Here is an 18431-nt window from a genome sequence, read left to right on the forward strand (position 1 = left end):
GAACATTTTATAATATTGAATAATATTTTGATAAAAAATGAATTTTTCATCTGTTTCTAATGCCTTTTTATAAGAAACGAATTTAAAAAAAGAATATTTTATAATTGTTAATAATATTTTGATAAAATATGAATTGATGTGCATTTAGAGTGTATCTTGGAGAGATTTCTTATTTTTACATGACTAATATATCTACATTGGCAAACATACAAATTACAAGATAGCTTTAGAAAGTCATTTCCCTTTTAGTTGCTGAGAGCTTGTCTCATTGCTTCTTTCTTTAAAATATCATTAGGAAGATGATGGGGTCAAACAACAAAGTCCATGGATGGTCAACTTTCAATGAATTCCATTATGTATATAGTTGAGCTTGACCTAATTTTGAGCCGAAGAGCGCAATGGTTGAGGAATAATGTAGTTTGAGATATATATGGCGGTACATACATATACATGATCCACCCCAGAAAGATTCAAAATTTCCGCAACCTGGCCAAACAAGAACCCAAAAATTTCTAGTTCTATTACCAAATAAACCCGGTGAACTTAAGAGAAAGCAATACGCAGTATACCTCAACTCAACACTCTCAGAGACTTTTTCTTATAAGAGTAAAAAATAGTTTCAAACTAATATTTGTAGCCACCTTCTTATCATAAACAAATGATTCCATTAGTCTCCAAATTTACACCATAATTTCAACAAAATCATACACATGATGGTTCTAAATCCGCCCAAGAACTAAATTTTTAGGTCTTTTCTTCACGCGATGATCAAACTATGGAGTTACTTGAGCCATATTTATAAAATTGATGTAATGAGAAAGTTATGTAGCAACGAGAATGCTATTCTTGTATTATACATTAGGATTCCCAGTTCCAATCAGTGGTAAATAAACTTCTAATAGATAACATCAAAGTCCAATTATGTGGAGAAAATTATACAAGTACTTAAATGAAAATGTAGGTTTCTAGTATCAGGAAACTTTTTCTTTTTAGAAGTACTGGCATGATACTTCATGCTAATATAATTAGGTCATATCACAAGAAGTGCATCAAACTAATGTTGTCGAGGCAAAGCCACCAAAAGTGGATGCCATTGATGCTCTCGAAGCTTAGCTCCCTCTTAGCCTCAATGCTTCTCTAGGAGCTATCCACTCAGATAATGTTGTCAATTTTGTGATTTCATCCTTCTTCGTTCGGGGTAGCAATGGGTCTGGTCGTGTGCGGATTTTGCCATACCCGAACCTGCTACCCTACCCGCATACCTGAACTCAAACCCGAACCAGATAGGTTTTCAAAACCCCAACCAACACCAGCACCCGACGGGTAATCGGGTACCCGCGGGTATACCCTCCTCGCCTTGACCCTATTTAAAAATATTTAAAATAAAATTAAAATACCAAATAAAAATTAAAAATGTCAATAAAAAAATCGTAGTTTTTTTTGTTTGAATGAACACCATAGAGCAGGAATTGAAAATATATATTGAAAGCAACACAAAATAAACAAATTCAACACCATAAAGTAGGAATTTAAAAAATCCTAACAAAAATATTAAATATATATAATTGGGTATATTTGTTAATTGAATTTCGGGTCGGGTTCGGGTTCGGGTTTGGGTTCGAGTTCGGGTCATGTATCAAGATTCCCATACCCGCACCCGCACCCGCACCCGCTTTACATTTAGTCGGGTATTACCCGAACCCGACCCGAAACCCGGTCAAAACGGGTTTTCCTCGTCAAACTCGGGTCAGGTCGGGCTTGGGGATTATTGTCATCCCTATTCTACGTTTAAATTTTAGTTTCAACTCCTTTGGCATGGGGTAACTATTTTGAGATTCTATAAGGCTAACATTTAAAAATGGTCTTGGGATTTGGAGGGAAAAAAATAAAATAAATAAATAAAAAAATAATTAGCCTATATAATAAATTAGAAATTACTTTTTATTTTTAAAAATAAAACATGTTTATTTTAAAATAACTTTTGCATGATTCTAGAATTATTTATGTGAAAGACATAAAAATGCATTTGCACTTTCACTTTATTAATTTAGTACGAATCAAAAAGTTCTACCCTAATGAAAAAACCAAATTAATATATGAAAAATTGTTTCATTTTATTTATTTTTAAATAATATATTGTGGGAAAGATCTTTTCCGCTGATAGTTTTTATTTAAATAAATGATAAAAAATAGCGGAGATAATTTTCCACCCTTAAATATAATTTTTTTTAAAATTTAATATATATAGTGGTTAATATATTAATTGGCCCTATAAAATTTATTGTTAAAAAAAAAATAAACTTGTGCCTACACTAGATAATTCAAAAATTTGTCGTTTAAAACACATCTATAGTTGCGGATAAATGAGTCAATCACTGTAGGTATGATATGTTTGTTAATCTATATTGATGGATTTCAAAATCCGCCGCAATAGAGGATTAGTGCGGCTAATTTATAAATCTACCGCTAAATCTAGTCATTATAACACAACTTTCTTACAACCATTTTTTTTACCCACCTATCTCAATGATGTTAAAATTAAACATTTTGTTTAACTATCCTCGTTTAAATATTATCTTACACCACCCTACGGTCTCCAATACAAAAGGGTAATAATAATAATAATAAATTAATTAATTAATTAATTAATTAATAAATAAAAAATGTTGGCAAAGTTGTAGTGCAAAATTTTTACTTACAGGAAAGACAAACTTACTGAAAATCATAAGAACCTTATCTAAGTTTCTAATCTAGATGAACAAGGGACATGACATGGTTGATCATAAATAAAACCTAAATCAAAAGGCTAAACAAAGAGTGATGACATCTAAGAAATGAAGAAAAGAAAAGAAAACTCTTGCGAAAAATTTCATGTTTGAGAGAGTTTGTTGCAGTATGCTCACTACAAAAAGGCTGCAGTCACTCTTGAGAGAATAAAACTATAGTGATGTCTCACCCCCGCTCTCAAAAGGCCTGATTTCTTTATTTTTCTTGGTGTACTAAACAGCGTTAATTCTTTTTAAGTGATTAATTTGAGTCAGCACATTATTCAACACACTGTTGGTCTTGGTACCATGAAGGATAAGCGTCTTTGTTGCATTCTCAAATCTCAACCTATATATAAAGAACCAAAATAAAAAATCACACAAATGAAACATGATGTTGATTTTGAAAGGAAATTCTAGATGGAAGGGAAATATGTGATAGAACTCTAAAGGTTTAGAACACGCTTCCATATGCTTGTGTAGCTCGTTGCATTTTTGGAGTCTTAATTTTCATCATTATTAGTTGTTAGGAAATAAAAAAATCCGAAAACTATGATCATCATGTTTACCAAAATATAAGACATGAAAATACAATAGATTTCCTAAGTCTATGCTTGTTTGGGCATTGTTTTCAAATTTAACAATTATTGTGCGTACAAAAGAAGAGCATGGATAAGGTGGATATTGCACAACCTTCCAAATAAGGATTATAATCAAACCTAATATCTTCCATTAGTTATCATGTTTAAAAAAATGGAATGAAATATTAAGCAAGGAAAAGGACCATATCAGAGATTAACACATATAAGAAGCAAATATAAAAAAGTACAATTATTAACTAGATTAATAAAAATTGGAAGAAACAATTATTAAATTTTAAAGAAACCATAAGAGAAGAATATTTCAAAAAATACTTCTTCCCATAGTTCAAGTTATAACTTATTCATTTCAAGGTAATTCCCCAGAGGTGTGCAAATGAAAGTGAAGGAAGCCCCATTTTTTTGGAGAGGGACAAGTGAATGCTCAAGCCTCAAGTAGCAAAGATGAGGAAATTATGCTTACCTTAGTTGCTTAGAAAAAAAGAGGTGAAGTATAGGAAGTCAATCTACAACTTCCACTGTTCACCTCAAAATGAACTCTCCATTAGGGAAAAAGAGAATAATGAGTAGCAAGAGAGCCAAGAGAAGACTGAGCAATTAATTAATTGAATCATTAAATTTAATTACCAAAACTACATGTTTACTGAAATTTCAACAAAAAGAGTATAAATGAGACATCTTTAAAGCATTGCAATCGCTAAAAATCAATTGTTCTACAACTCAAGTTTAAAACTCAATCTCAATTAACATAATACCAAACAAAAGCATATGGTAATATAGATGTTAATCAAAATAACGAAATTGTGTGAGATTGAGAATTTTGGCACCATATGATATCCACTTACAGGAGTAACTGTTTAATTTCATATTATTCTCATCAACATCACATCGTCAATCAATATGCGTTGATCCCAAGAGAAAAACCAAATAAAAAAATCACAGCAAAAAAAGTAATGATCAAAACTAAAAAAACAAAAAAACAATTAACATACATACCTTGTGTGCGTCTTTGGAGATCAAGCTTTGGAACAAAGGAAAAACCAAAATTACGGTTTTGAAGATTATATTCGCAAAAGAGTGAGGGAGACTAGAAAGAGAGGAAAACTAGTGACAGGAACCTAGAACCTGTGCCAGCGATAGCAATGGGGAATCAGTGGGATTTGGGCTAAGAATCTACTATGGAAACAACATTTTGTAGAACTTTAATAAGTTTAAGGTAAGCAGACGTCAATCATTTCCCCTACACTTTTTGATGTTTAAAATTTTTCAACAAACTTTCTTATAGTATTATTAATTTTAAACGAAGGTGTGAAGATTATTAATTTTTAAACAAAATGTTCTGACAATAATAATTTGTCTTAAAAAATCTTTTAATTTCTATATTTTTGTTATTAATATAAACAAAAAATTTGATATTATTATTATCGTTATATTATGTAGACATGGGCACATGCCTGTTAATCTGGCCCAACGGGCATGGGTCAACTTTTTTGCCGACTCATAACCGACCCGGGGCATAGTAGTGACCCGCGGGGCCGTGTTGACCCGGATAAATTGGCGAGTCACTGGGCCACCCGAAAGTGACTAGAGTGGCCCGGCTGATCACCCAACCTGCCACGTCAAGGGCCCAACCTAGTTGTTAAACTTTAAACATTTTTTATTATTTTAGATTAGAAGGAGATTTAATTGTATGGTGCCAGAATCAAACTTGACCCTTTCAACTGCCCTCAAATACTTTCACCCTACAATTTTTTTTGGTTTGTTATTGAAACAACTTATATAAAAAGAAATCTCAACCATTTTATTAAAACTAATTGTAAAAATAATAAAATTAAAAATAATTTTAATAAATTAACAAAATTTTGAACAAATCAAAATAATTCAAAATAAGTTAAACAAAAAATGAAGGACTTACACATAATTTACTTACATGTTGAATTAAACTGGTTATATATCCTTCTGGGTGTGAAATAAATCAAAGTTCATATAGTTTTTTTTACTTTAAAATGAAATTATTACTCATTTACTTATTTGTCACTATTGATGTCTACTTAGGGCTTAATTTCAATCTAGAAGTCTTGAAAGCTGTTATTTTTTGTGCTATTCATGTTGTTAGTGAATAAAAAATCACTAATTTCAAGGCTTCTTATTTTTACTTTTTTGTTATTGAACTTAAGGGTACTCCATTTGCCACTATTTATGAACATTGAAGTTCATATTTATATTGATGTTATTAATGAATTGGAGGGTTTCTATAAAGTCAATATCCAATGATTTTCTACAATGCACTAATATATGTATGTCTAGTTGGTTATACTTTTTAGAGTGGTAGCAGAGTTCAAGGGTTCAAAACCTATGAAAGGAAAATGTGTGTTTTTATTTGAGTTTTTGAAAAATTAAAAAAAAAAAGAAAAAAAGAAAACTCTTAACCCGCAGGGTCACAGGTAACCCAGTGAGCTAGGCCGAGCCAAATCTCATCCCGTGGCATGCTCTAATAATATGATTAATTTTTGCACAAATAATTTTATTTTTATTATAATTTTTTTACATCTTTATTATGTTTTTACATTTTTTTAAGAATTTCTTTAATAAGAAAATTTTGTCCAAAAGAGTTGGTATAGTAACCCACTCACCTGAAAAGACCTCAAATTTGGGATAGTGGGATATAAGGGGGGAGGAAAGGTGCTTTCTCGCCTTTTACTCCCCCAATCAATCACATTTTATCCCTTGCCATTTCCCCCTTATAGCTCCAAAATGGCCCACAACCAAAGGGATTAGGATTTAGATAAACAGCTGAGATTTGATAAGAATTTTCAAAAAAAGAAAAAAATTTATAACCTTCATTTAAGAAATGGTTGCGGTTTAGCCATTTTTAAATAAAATTATGGGGTCCTTTATTTACAATCGGCCTTTAATTGGGTTGACTAGCCAAAGAATAAGCGGATCAGAAATCAAATTGTACTTTTGTATTATAGATGAGCATGGGCTTATGACTTTCATTAGGATCAAAGCCTCGGATTAAAAATAAGTGCAAATGAGAAATTAACAAATACAAAATTAACTTTATTGACTTCAAATGGTATATGAATACATGAACATGAGTGGAAATATTAAAACTAGTAATTATATATTTTTTCTCTTTTTAACCCTATTTCCTTATTTTCTTTTATGTCTGCATGATTTGCATGGAGGTTTTTATTCCATCACGAAAAGCTAGTTTGAATGGCCATCTCTTGAATTTGTTGATCTCGATGTTAATCTCGACTTTTCTTGAGCATCTTTAGTTCACATCTTAACATATTACTTGAATCTTAAGTTGTGGCCTCCTTATCTTAATGAGTCACAAATTTGATAATTTATTCTTGGTGCTTAAAGGCTTTATTATTTTATATTGATTTCCCACCACTGTAAGTGTCGAACATTAGACCTTACATTAGGCTTAGGCATTGTTTGAAAGGGTTTTCATCTACCCTCATCCACCACTGTGAATGTCAAGCATTTTATCCCACAGTAGATTTAAAGAGAGATCTTTAAAAATTTTTATTACCCCTGTGAATGTCAAGTATTAGACCTCATAGTAAGTTCAAAGGAAGCTATTAAAGAAAATTTCATCACTTCTATGAGTGTTGAACATTAGATCTGACAGTAGGTTGAAAAAGCTTACATAGATGTTCATTACTCTATCCACTCCTATGAATGTCGAGACCTCATAGTAAGCATGAAAAGAGTTTTCATAAATTTTTATTGCTATATTGTAATACCTAGTAAAATAATAATAATAATATTAAAATAATATTTTAATTATGAGAATTTCTATGGGTTATTTTGTAATTTAGCTTTGAGTGATTATAAAATAGAATCTAGAAACCTTGGTTATTTTTCAGCCGAAGTTTTTTTCTTTCCCTCGTTGGCTAGAACCACGTCTTTTCTTTTTCTTCCTCCAAAGATATGATTTAATCAAAGTGGTGTTTAGATCTAGTTTAAAGTTTTACATGTTTTTTTTATCATTATTGTTAAGATGTTGCATGGTTGTGATGAATGGATTATAGGAGGGAAGTTTTGGAAAATGTAAATTGTTGATGCCGGAACTATGCATACTCTCGTTGTAAACCATGTGTTTGTAGGTGCATATTGTATATATAGGGCTACATGTATACTTTGTGTAAATGTGTGCATGGCTGATGAAGCCATTATATGCAGGATGGGCCATCATATCTATTCATATGTTTGTATATGATTATACAAATCAGCATGCCTTCTGTGTATATATGTATCATACTGTTGGTTAATTTACATTCAGCATGGGTTGTAAACATTTAGTTTTTTTGTGCTTTTTTAAAATTGTACTTCTAGGATGTGCCATCATAATCTACTCGTTATTAAGTTGATAATGTTTACCCACTTTTGTGGGCTAAGAAACGTGGTCCTAAGAATAAGATACTATTACAGTTAAATTTTTTTGTTTTATTTAAAACCTTATAGGCGGTGAAAGTTCGGCCAAGGGCAAAGAGCTTGTAGAGGAGTGATTACACCTGAGCTCCTAGACCTACTAGTCTAAGCACTGTGAGTGGATGTTTCCATAAAGATATTTTTTATGGTTTCGTCGTCTGTTTACAATGAATTTTTGGCTTATAAATTGAGTTTGTTTTCTTTGAGGTATTGTGGACAAATTATGATGTTTTATCATATGTTTATGGTGTGATTTAAAAATTTGATTTTGAATATTGGTGATTGTGAGTCTATGACTCGACTGCTGCAGTAGCGGTCTCCATAGTCCGACCTAGTGAGAGGTGGCATAATTGATTGGCTAATTAGTAATACCCACTCAGAAGCGGCGGAGGGAACTTGAGTTGGGAGTGGGTGAAAATCCATTGGTTCTGAGACACCGTATTTCACCACACGGATGAACTTAGAGGCCAAAGCCAAGGTGGGCTTGACTTGATATTTTATTTTAAATGTATAATTAACCTTGGCAGTCCCGTTCCTAATCGTGAAGACGATTAAGTTTGGGAATGATTTTTGGCCCGGCCTTTTTGTGTTGAGTATTCAAATCAACTCATAAGTTTTTCGTTGTGAAATTTTATTTATTGTAAAATTATGTTTGCTATATCAAAAGTGTGATTCTATTCATACTATTGTTATTATATTTTACTGTTACTTTGTCTTTTAAACATAATTATTTAGAAACATGCATTTTATGCCGTAATTCTATGCTAAATTTGTTTTAAAATCATGTGGAACCACGTTAACCACTCACTGAGTAACTATGTTACTCATCCACTCTACCCTCATTTCTTTTGGGTGGTGGACAGTAGTGTTGCGACGTTGGGGCGTTGTCCTAGGCTTCCTATTATTTTCTTCACTTTCTTAAGTTGCTTAGGTTGGATTTTATTTTTTTTGATATGAACTTATTGGTTTGATCCATTAGTGTGTAATAAATGCATAATATTTGCAACCCATCTCATTGTTTTCAATAAAATTTCTAGATATTGTTCTTTTGTTGATTTTATAACATTTTAAAGTGGTGCTACTTTTTTATTGAGATATATATATATGTTTTTAGATTTATTGAATTCTTACAGGGCAATAATGCCTTCAGGTGTCCCGGGGTGACATGGTTGTTTTGCCACTTATTTCGGTATATCGTGGCGATTGCCACCTGTTCGACCGTAGGTTAGGGCGCGATATATATCCACCCCTATGGATATTAAGATCTTATAGTCAGCTTAAAAACAATTTCATTGATTTTCATAATTCTCAATACTCCTATTCACCACTATGAGTACCAAGACATCATAGTGGTCTTCAAGAAGGTTTTCATTGATATTATTCCTATTCACCCCTATGAGTGTCAAGACCACAGAAAGCTTGATAGAGTTTTTAATGATTTTTATAACTCTAACTCATCCATGTTAGTGTTAAGACCTCACAACGAGCTTAAAATAGTTTCTAGTAATCTTGTCATTCTAATTCACCCTTGTGAGTGTCAAGGCCTCATAGTAGATTTTGAAAGAGTTTTCAATAATTTTCTTACCCTAATTCTCTTATTTTAACTTAAGCTATCACATCGATGGTTATTTAGTTGAGCACAGGCCCTTTGCATTCAAAATTATCTACATACTCGTAGCCTTTCTGACACACCCCTTACGTGTGTGTACCGCAAGTGCCCGGGTTGTCGAAGAAATAAAGTACCCTGGTGAGTGGGTAGTTGTATCCACATGGAATAGTGCTCAGAAACACAAGTATTGTTATTTAACTATAATGAAGATGATTTAAGAGTGGTGTGAACAATATCAATGCAAGTAAAAATAAAGAAAAGAAGAAAGAGACACATTAGAAATAAGGAGAGGCAATAGATAGAAAATGGGGAACCCGGACATGGCTCACCCTAGAACTATTGTTTCAAGTGCAAGGCTAATCATTATGTCTCCTAACTAATGTTTAATGAGTTGTGGAAATCCAAAAAACACTCGGTCCCAAACCTAAGGTCAACCGTGACTAACCCTACACTATTTCCCGGCGGAAAGGAATACTCTCGACGCCTCACACTGAGCAAGGTTGCTTAAAGCTCTAGGGACCCCAAGTGATAAACCCTATTCCCTAATATAGATCTAACCATTTGGTCCAGGCGAAAGACCCCTAGTTACGATTAAGCCCCAACACTAAGGATTACTTCAACATTTTACTCTTTTGCTTGCACAACTAAGCCCCAGTGGAGTTTGTCTCTTAGCACTTCATTCTATTGTGACCGCAAAGAACTCTTGGAACATGAAAGTATGATAAATCACACGGAAGGAAAAAGGGGATGTTCCGCTACCTCTCGACTCACCCTCTCGGCCCTTTCCAACCTAGCTTTGTCTAATCCTAATGGCATGCCAGCCAATCCATAAGGATTACCAAGATGGATTGTCAACTCTAGTGTCACTCAAAGGGAAAATCAATACAACAAGCATTCAAGGATGGAACTCAATTAAAACATCAATTAAAGAAGCATAAGAAAGGTCAATGAAACAAAATCATCCTAGGGTTTACAAGTCCAAGCACCCACTAGGGGTTTAGCTCTCCATGGAGCAATACACAATCAACAATGAAATCAATAGTGAAAACATGCAATCCATAGATAAAATCCCCTTGTAGTCCGTATCGATGGTCTTGTGGAGCCGCCTTGTCTTCTCCAAAGGTTCCACTGTCAAGCCTAGCACACACCTCACCGAATCGATGTCAACAAAAGCTCCCCCAATAAGTCTCTTCCAAAGAAACGCGATGTTAAAGGCCGTAGAACCGCTCCAATGACCTAGCCAAAGCCTCTCCAAACCCTAGTCTGCGAGCGCCTCCAAAGATATGAGAAACATAGGGACAAGATAGGTAAAAGATCTTTCAAAACGTCTTTAGGCGCGGTATTTATAAGGGCTACAAATCAGGCATCCACATGGGCGAGTGGAATTTCCAAATTTTGGTTTCCTACGAGCTGTAAAAGTAATTGCTATAGTAAATTTTCTATAGTAAACTACTATAGTACATCACTGAAATGCTCCCGAATCCACTCTTATCATCGAGGCCACTAGAATGAGCACACATCCATGCGATAGATCACGTTGCGTCTTCAATGAAATCACATTGACAAAGATCTTGCTAGCATTGCACAAGTCAAAACACATGAGCGTGACTGCTTTTGTGCCCCTTCTCCCCCACCCCCCCCCCCCCCCACTTTGTGTATTCGCTTGAGCACAATAGAAGTCGGCACACACCCACATGTCTTTGAGCACACTCGTGTCTTTGCATTTGTCCAATCCAAGCACTTCATCAACAATTGTATCCATGGTCTACTCTTGCTTTCTTTCATCCAACTTTGTCTCCACAACCCGACATGCACAAAAGAACACAAATACACACGAATAAGTGATAAAATCTGATAAAACGTGATTCTCAATCTAAAAAAATAATACTTCGTATTACGTTTTACACAAGCACTTATCATTTTTCCATGCTCATAAATAACCAAGTAGCAAAGGATATAGTCACATGATTAAAGAATGGGATTATTTCCAACTCAAATCCAAACACGATCTTTGTTCTTGAAAGATCTATTAACCAACAAATAGAAGATGGATAAAAGTACAGTTATGGTGCTTGATGCCATTTGCTTGGCTATACTTTAGAATAGTTTGTTGAGTAAGGTGAAGGATTCGAGAAGCTTTGTCATTCCATGCTTGACTGGTGGGTTACAAGATGAAAAAGCTTTGGCTGATTCGAGCGAAAGTATTTATATGATGGCCTACAATTTCTTTCAGAGATAGAGACTAGGAGAGCCACAAACCACTCGGATGATGCTTCAACTAGCCCATCATTTATTTAGACATTCGAGGAAAAATGTGGAAGATGTTTTAGTCAAAGTGTACAAATATATATTACTCGCTGATTTTATGTATTTGATGTGGATGAGAATGTTGAGGTTCCATTTATACGTGGGAGTCCATTTTTACAAACTTCTAAGGCTTTAATTGATATGGATGGAGGCAAGATGACTCTCCAAATTGGAGAGGAAAAGCTCACTTACCATCTTACCCAAGCCACAAGACATTCTCTTGATTTTGATGATGCTTATTATTTCCTTGATGTTACTAATGGGTTAGTTAATGATCATATGCAAGAAATGATTTATCCCAATCCATTAGAAGGGTGCCCTAAAGAGGAAGCTGAAAAGGAGAGTGAGAAGATGGAAAAAGAATCGATAAGCAGTCATCACCAAGAATACTAAAGAAAATCAGGAGAAATCTGACTAAGATAAGATGGCAGCCTAAGAAGCACCCCATCGATATAGGAGATGCACGAGCAAGTAAAGACATCATCTCACGATCATTAGATAACAAATTTTATTACTCTTCTCATTTGGTGCCAATTTGCTATTCAAATAACTTTCATGAGGCAAATAGGGAGGTCTTCTACATCAAAGAGCCCCCATAAGTGATGATGTACATTAGGCTAGTGAGGTAAATCAAGTGTTTCTTGGGAGACAACCCAAATTTTCTACTAAGTTTAGACTATTTACAAATTTTCATTAAATAAATTGAATGCGTTGAATGTTTATTTTTTACAATCATGTTTGCTATTTGATTTTTGTCCCAAATTAGTATTTTGGTGTTGGTTTCAAACTATGGGTGTGTATAGAGTGTATTTCATGTGTTTTATTGAGTTTACTATTGTGAAGTTGCTGATTTATGGCTTTTATGCATATATACACAGCTAGTTACAAGGGGTTATGAGCAAGGTAGTCAAACCTGCCTAGGCATTGACCTTGCCAAGTCTAGGGGTTAGGGGTTAATGGACCGGGTCGAATCGGGGTTGAACCAGGTCAAAAGTAAAATATTAAAAAATATATTAGAATAATTAATAATGATAAAAAATAATATAACTTATATTTTTAATAATAAAAAAGCTAAATTAATTAAATACGATATTTAAAATTTTTTATTTTATATATTTTCGTTGATTTTAAAAATATTTAAAATAGAACTAAATTTAATGTTTAAAGTTTTAGTTTCATATGCAATATTTTTAAAAAATAAAATATTAAAAAAAAACCTAATAATTGAATTCTTCACTCACCCCTCCTCTCTCGGGACTCACCAAAAAAAAAAAAAAATCACATGCTCTCTCTCTCTCTCTCATTTCTTCTCGTCTTCATAAGTCGTCTCTCTGGTTCTTCTCTAGTTCTCCCTCACGTCTTCTCGCGTTTATTGTCGCTCACAGCCGCTTGCCAACACTCTCTTGTGCTTCTTCCTCACTTACCCTTGCCATGACATTCTTTTTTGAAATTTTTAATTTTTTAACTGGGTAAATCCGAGCAGGCCAACTGGTTTCCCTTTTAACCGGTTTGGTCCTCAGTTTTTGGTTGGGTTATTTGAACATCTAGTTAACAGGGGTAGCCAGACCAGTCTCATGGCTATTTCGTTATTTTTCTGGTTAAACCAGCCGGGCCAATATAGGTTTGGGTTTGACAACATTGGTTATGAGTGCCCTTGTGCCTCATGAATTGGCCAAAGCTGTAGCCATGATGACAAAAGGACAACCGCATGCCCATGCGAGTGCTCTTGTTCCTCTCTCGAGCTTTACACTACACAATGTGAGTGCTAATGTGATAATTTTCTGCATTAGGAAAAGGCCACAGGGGCTATAACACGCCCTATTATAGCTTGTTACCATATAAAGGGTCACACGGGCATGTGAGGCAAGCATATGAAGAGACTTCGTGAGACCCACCTGCTCGTCTCCCACTACCATTACTTCATATTTTTAAGGTGTTTAAAGACTCCTCCTGACTTCATCATTGAGCTTTAGCATCATTCTCTCATCCATAAGGTCTAACCCGTCTCTAACACACCATGAGTTTTTCTTTTTTAAATCTCTCTATGATTTTTTCTACAACAAGTTTTTCAAGTAGAAAATATCTTTGCATTCTAGTATTTTAAAATTTGTGGCCCGATTCATCGGAGGATTGGGTATCCACACTGCATGGTACATAGTCGTGTGCCATTTCATGTGACATGGAGAGAAGCCAATAGTGCTTATATGGTTGTGTAAAGAATACACATGGTATGTGTCCCTCTGAATAGGCTATACTTGATGATCCTTCTTGTTTTTTTCTTATGAAATGGCACCATGCAAGTGGCCCACAAATGAAGCAGGTGCACTTGACAACCATTCCGCTTGAGGAATTGGAGTTCGTGGTACTAGAGCTCTAGGAATTGAAGTTCATGGTACTAGAGCACTGAGAGCATTATGAGTTTCTCTGACACCTTAAGTTCAAGCAAAGGCGAGTGATATATTGGAATGTTCTTAAGGAGGTTATTTTAGACATCGAAAGTCTGTGAGCTTGTCATCGCCAGTGGGTGAGATCTCTTATTTTTCTATTTGCAAGCCTATTTATCACAATTTCACATTGGATGTTGTTGCTTTCTTTGACTTGGACATGGAAATTGCAAACTTTGCTCAAGGACACCTCATTCAGTTTAGAGATTTTGGTAAGTACTATGATGTGAGACATTCTCAGGTCATGGTATTTATGGGGTTCTATGATAAGGATGCTTCCATACTATTAAGTACGAGCAACTCCTCATCATTATCCTGTCAACTGATTGCTTCCCCGCAAGTGTACGGGATCGCCAAGTAATACCTCGTGTGAAGACACGAGGATCGTATTCCATGGGGCTAAGGATCTCCTATTACTCCTTTCTTGAGCTATTATCTAGCCTAAAGATCTCAAGAGATGGATTTTACTCTACTAAATGTAATTAAAGCTAAAACGATATTTGCCAACAAATTAGAGAGAACAAGCAATGAGCAAGCAAGAGAATCAATGAAATGCAAAGGTCAATGGATGTGGATCCCCTTGAGGGGTTATCATGCAACATGGATGATGATCTAAAGATGCAAGGGTAAAATGGACCATGAGATTCCAAGATTAGAACAACCCCAATTCCTCGGCGATTGAACCCTAATCCTATACGAACATAGATAGGAATTTCTCCCAAATCCATATCCCTACGATTGCATTAGGTACGAGGAAATCTCACTTAGGAGTAAACCTACTCTTCTTCGGATTAAACCTACATGGAGGGCTACCAAACACCCGATTTCTCGGCGTGATGATACAAGTATCCCCTTGTAATCCATTGATGATCTAATAGATGCGAGCAAGTCACATCTACATGCATCACTCACAAAAGAGCTACGGATTTCTCCTTAGTGTAGCACTTAGCATGAAAACAATGGATTAAATCTCAAAATTACCCAAACATGGAATTAACAAGTCATCATCCAACATACATGATAAAACCCCCCAAGGTTCACCAAGACCCGGTGGCCTTGGGGGTCTAGTGTGTCATCATCCCACAACAAGCAATACAAACAAGCAAGACATGAAACAAAAGCATAAATGACACTCCCTAGATGAAATGGTGGAGGAGGAGGTGAAGAATATGCCGAATGATGCTTTCCCTGGCAAAGGAGTGCCCAATGACGCTTCCTCTAGCCGCGGGTCTCCTTCCTTCAAATCATGGTAGATCTCCCTTTAAATGAAGTTGCCTTCTTGCCATGAGAGTCATGGACCTTGGGCTTGGATGATCTTCTAGCTTCCTTGCCCTTCTTCTCCTCCCCAAGGTCGCCACAAGCCTCTCAAGTGTCTCCCAAAATATGCCCAGCAAAAAGTCTAGCCAAAAAGTCCCTTTTCGGCCCTAAAAGTCAGTATATATACCCCCCGGGTCATACGGGTCATATGGGGGTCGTATAGCACTCAAAAACCCTAGATTCGCGTTCCATACGGGGTGCATACGGCCTCCATATGGCCCCGTATACTGGGTAGTATGGAAATCTGGGCAGACACTCTGAATCATTCCATTGCTACAGTGCATACGACCCTTATACTGGGTAGTATGAAATTCATGTTTTCTTCTCTCTTCGTCCAAATGATATCTTCTTGTTCTCCATGGCTTCCTTATGCCCTACGAAGCAAATAGTAGACAATTAAGCATAAAAGTGGCATCCAACCTCACAAAATACATGCAAAGTGAATACGATATATATATGAAAACACCTGCATTTAGACACATATCAAATATCCCCACACTTAAGCGTTGCTTGTTCCCAAGCAAACAACTCATGAAAAAAAAGATACTGAAAAGTGGCTAAATGCATTACCTCTGGCATCAAGCAAATATAAGATTCCAAAAGCAATGGACAATGATACATAGATGTTGAGTCATAGTCAATAAGCATAATAAAAGTATCATGTCTCACCCATTATATGTCTGTGTCGTGAAAGTGAATCTTATATCTAATTTGCCCTGATCTGGTCTACCCTAAGTACTTCAATCAGTACAGCTCTAGGATCTAATCACTCCACATACAAATAATACTATGTCTTAAACTACTAAGTGCTACTTCAATGGCCAAATAAGATCCTTCTAATTCTATACCTTGAAACTAAGTCCACTTTCTACTCAAAACCTTTGGTAGGTACTCAAAAAGATCACTAGGTTTTATTTTCATTTCATCATTTATTTTTTTTTTTTGAGTCCGACTAACGTAGACTGTAAGAAAATCATTTTGAAATCTCTATGGAGGGTGCACATGCTGGTTAGGCACAAGAGCCACCCAACTACTCGATTACAGTCCACATAGACGCATTCATGCTTCAATAGCATAGGAATATTGACATAGACTAATTTTTTTTTTTTTTACATTCACCCTAGATCACATCTTCAGAGTACACTACATGCCACAAAACTAGGATTAGCTCAACAAGACTTAGAATTTCTTAAGAGTCCATTGAAGGAGAGAACTTAGTGTTCTAAGGCCAAGTACTCAAAGTAGTGTGTTACGCATACAAGAGAGTTAGAGAGTAGTCACATTGGCTATTCCCAGGGCATCGACAAAAAATTTAGTGCACATGACAATACTAGGGGTAAAACAGGATTCAATAAAGCATAGAAACAAGTAACTCACATCAATCATTAGTCCAAGCTAAAAGAATCTTACAAGAATGAACAAAGCCATCATAGGTAACACTAGCATGTAGCAAATGATCCTAATACATGAAATACATCCATCCCCACACTTAGTGTTGTACATTGCCCTCAATGTACACTAATCATAAAAAACATGCAAGATGAAGCAATGCAAATAATAAAGGAGGGTGAAAATGAACACCCCGGTTCAACTTGTGCTTGCCATGAGGTATGACTTGACAAAAGGTGTGGGGAGCAATACATGTCTCGTCCAACCTCTATTGAGAACTAGGGAAGCTCACCAAATTCCATCAATGCCCTGGGAGGCAAAAAGGGGACATCATCATTCCACAAAAATTTACAAATACGAGTACAAGGGAGAAACTAGGGCATAGTCAACAAAACACATGGATGAAAATAAAATAAAGTTCGACAACACAAGTCGGTAGGGCAAGACCCATGCCAACTTATCAAGATACAACAAAAACACAAACAAAGCGAACTAAAGTAAATGATAGGTGTCCATGCTCAAATAAGCCGTTACTCATCACAATCTGGTGCCGGTGGTGGTGGCATAGCGGTAGAAGAAGTCGCCACAGTCTGCGAGGATGAACCATAGTAGGAGGTGAGGAAAGAGTGAAGATCTGCCTCGAGCCGGTACTGTCCCTCAATGATCTGGTGAAGCTGGCCACGAATCTCACGCTGCACCTGATGCACAGCCTGAACCTCTCCCTCAATTCCCATCAGTCTTATATCGAAGTCAGGTAAAGATGTAGCACCGGGGGTGGGAGCAGGTGCACCCTCAGGGTCTAACTCTGTGTGCTCTGTCTGCCGCTGACTAGAATCACAAGTGGCCTGGTGACGTGTGGGTCTGCCATGTGTGACCACCAAGCCTATCGCCCGTATGTGGGCCAGTCCGAGGGGTGTTGTACCTCCTACAACCATCATGCCTCGCGTCTGCTCAAATAAACCCGTGCCACGGATCAATCTAGTCACATAGGGCCCAATAAATATAGCTCCCAATCATGTATATGAGCCCTGGTGAAGAAATGCATCGGCGATAAGGTGGCCAAGGTGAGTAGAGAGCAGCTCGAAAATGCCATACATCGTGTAAATATCGGCTTGAGTGGCAACCTCCTTGCTATCGGTCTGGCCCAAATAGATCGAGTAATCAAAGCATGAATGAATCTGTGTGCCTGGTCAATCATGCGCGAGGCCTTTCGAGTTTGATCATCACCCGCCAAAGTTGCCCAATAGTTGTTCCTACCTACTTCACTCGGGAAATCAAGCTTAAGATGTTTACCGGCCATGGAGTAGATAAACTCATCATCCAAAAGTTGAAAACGGATGGTGATGATCTTCCTATTCCACACGGATTCTCCATTTTGTTGTGCCTCAAATGTACTCAAAACCTCCAAGGTTAATTGACGAAAGGTTGGCTCATTTATGGCAAAAAGCATGCCCCAACAATTGTTTGATAGCCATTCCCTTACTTGACTTGTAATCCCAAGGTTCTCCATAAGTCCCCAATAAAGGTAGCACAATGTTCCAAATGGTTTTGT

At 36.0% G+C, this 18431-nt stretch overlaps 1 pseudogene; it reads right to left on the reverse strand.

Moving 5' to 3' along the window:
- Window positions 1–245: 245 nt before the first annotated feature.
- On the reverse strand, window positions 246–17814 carry LOC120257707 (annotated as a pseudogene).
- Window positions 17815–18431: the final 617 nt, after the last annotated feature.

This window comes from Dioscorea cayenensis, chromosome 1 (assembly GCF_009730915.1).
Source record: "Dioscorea cayenensis subsp. rotundata cultivar TDr96_F1 chromosome 1, TDr96_F1_v2_PseudoChromosome.rev07_lg8_w22 25.fasta, whole genome shotgun sequence".
NCBI lineage: Eukaryota > Viridiplantae > Streptophyta > Magnoliopsida > Dioscoreales > Dioscoreaceae > Dioscorea > Dioscorea cayenensis.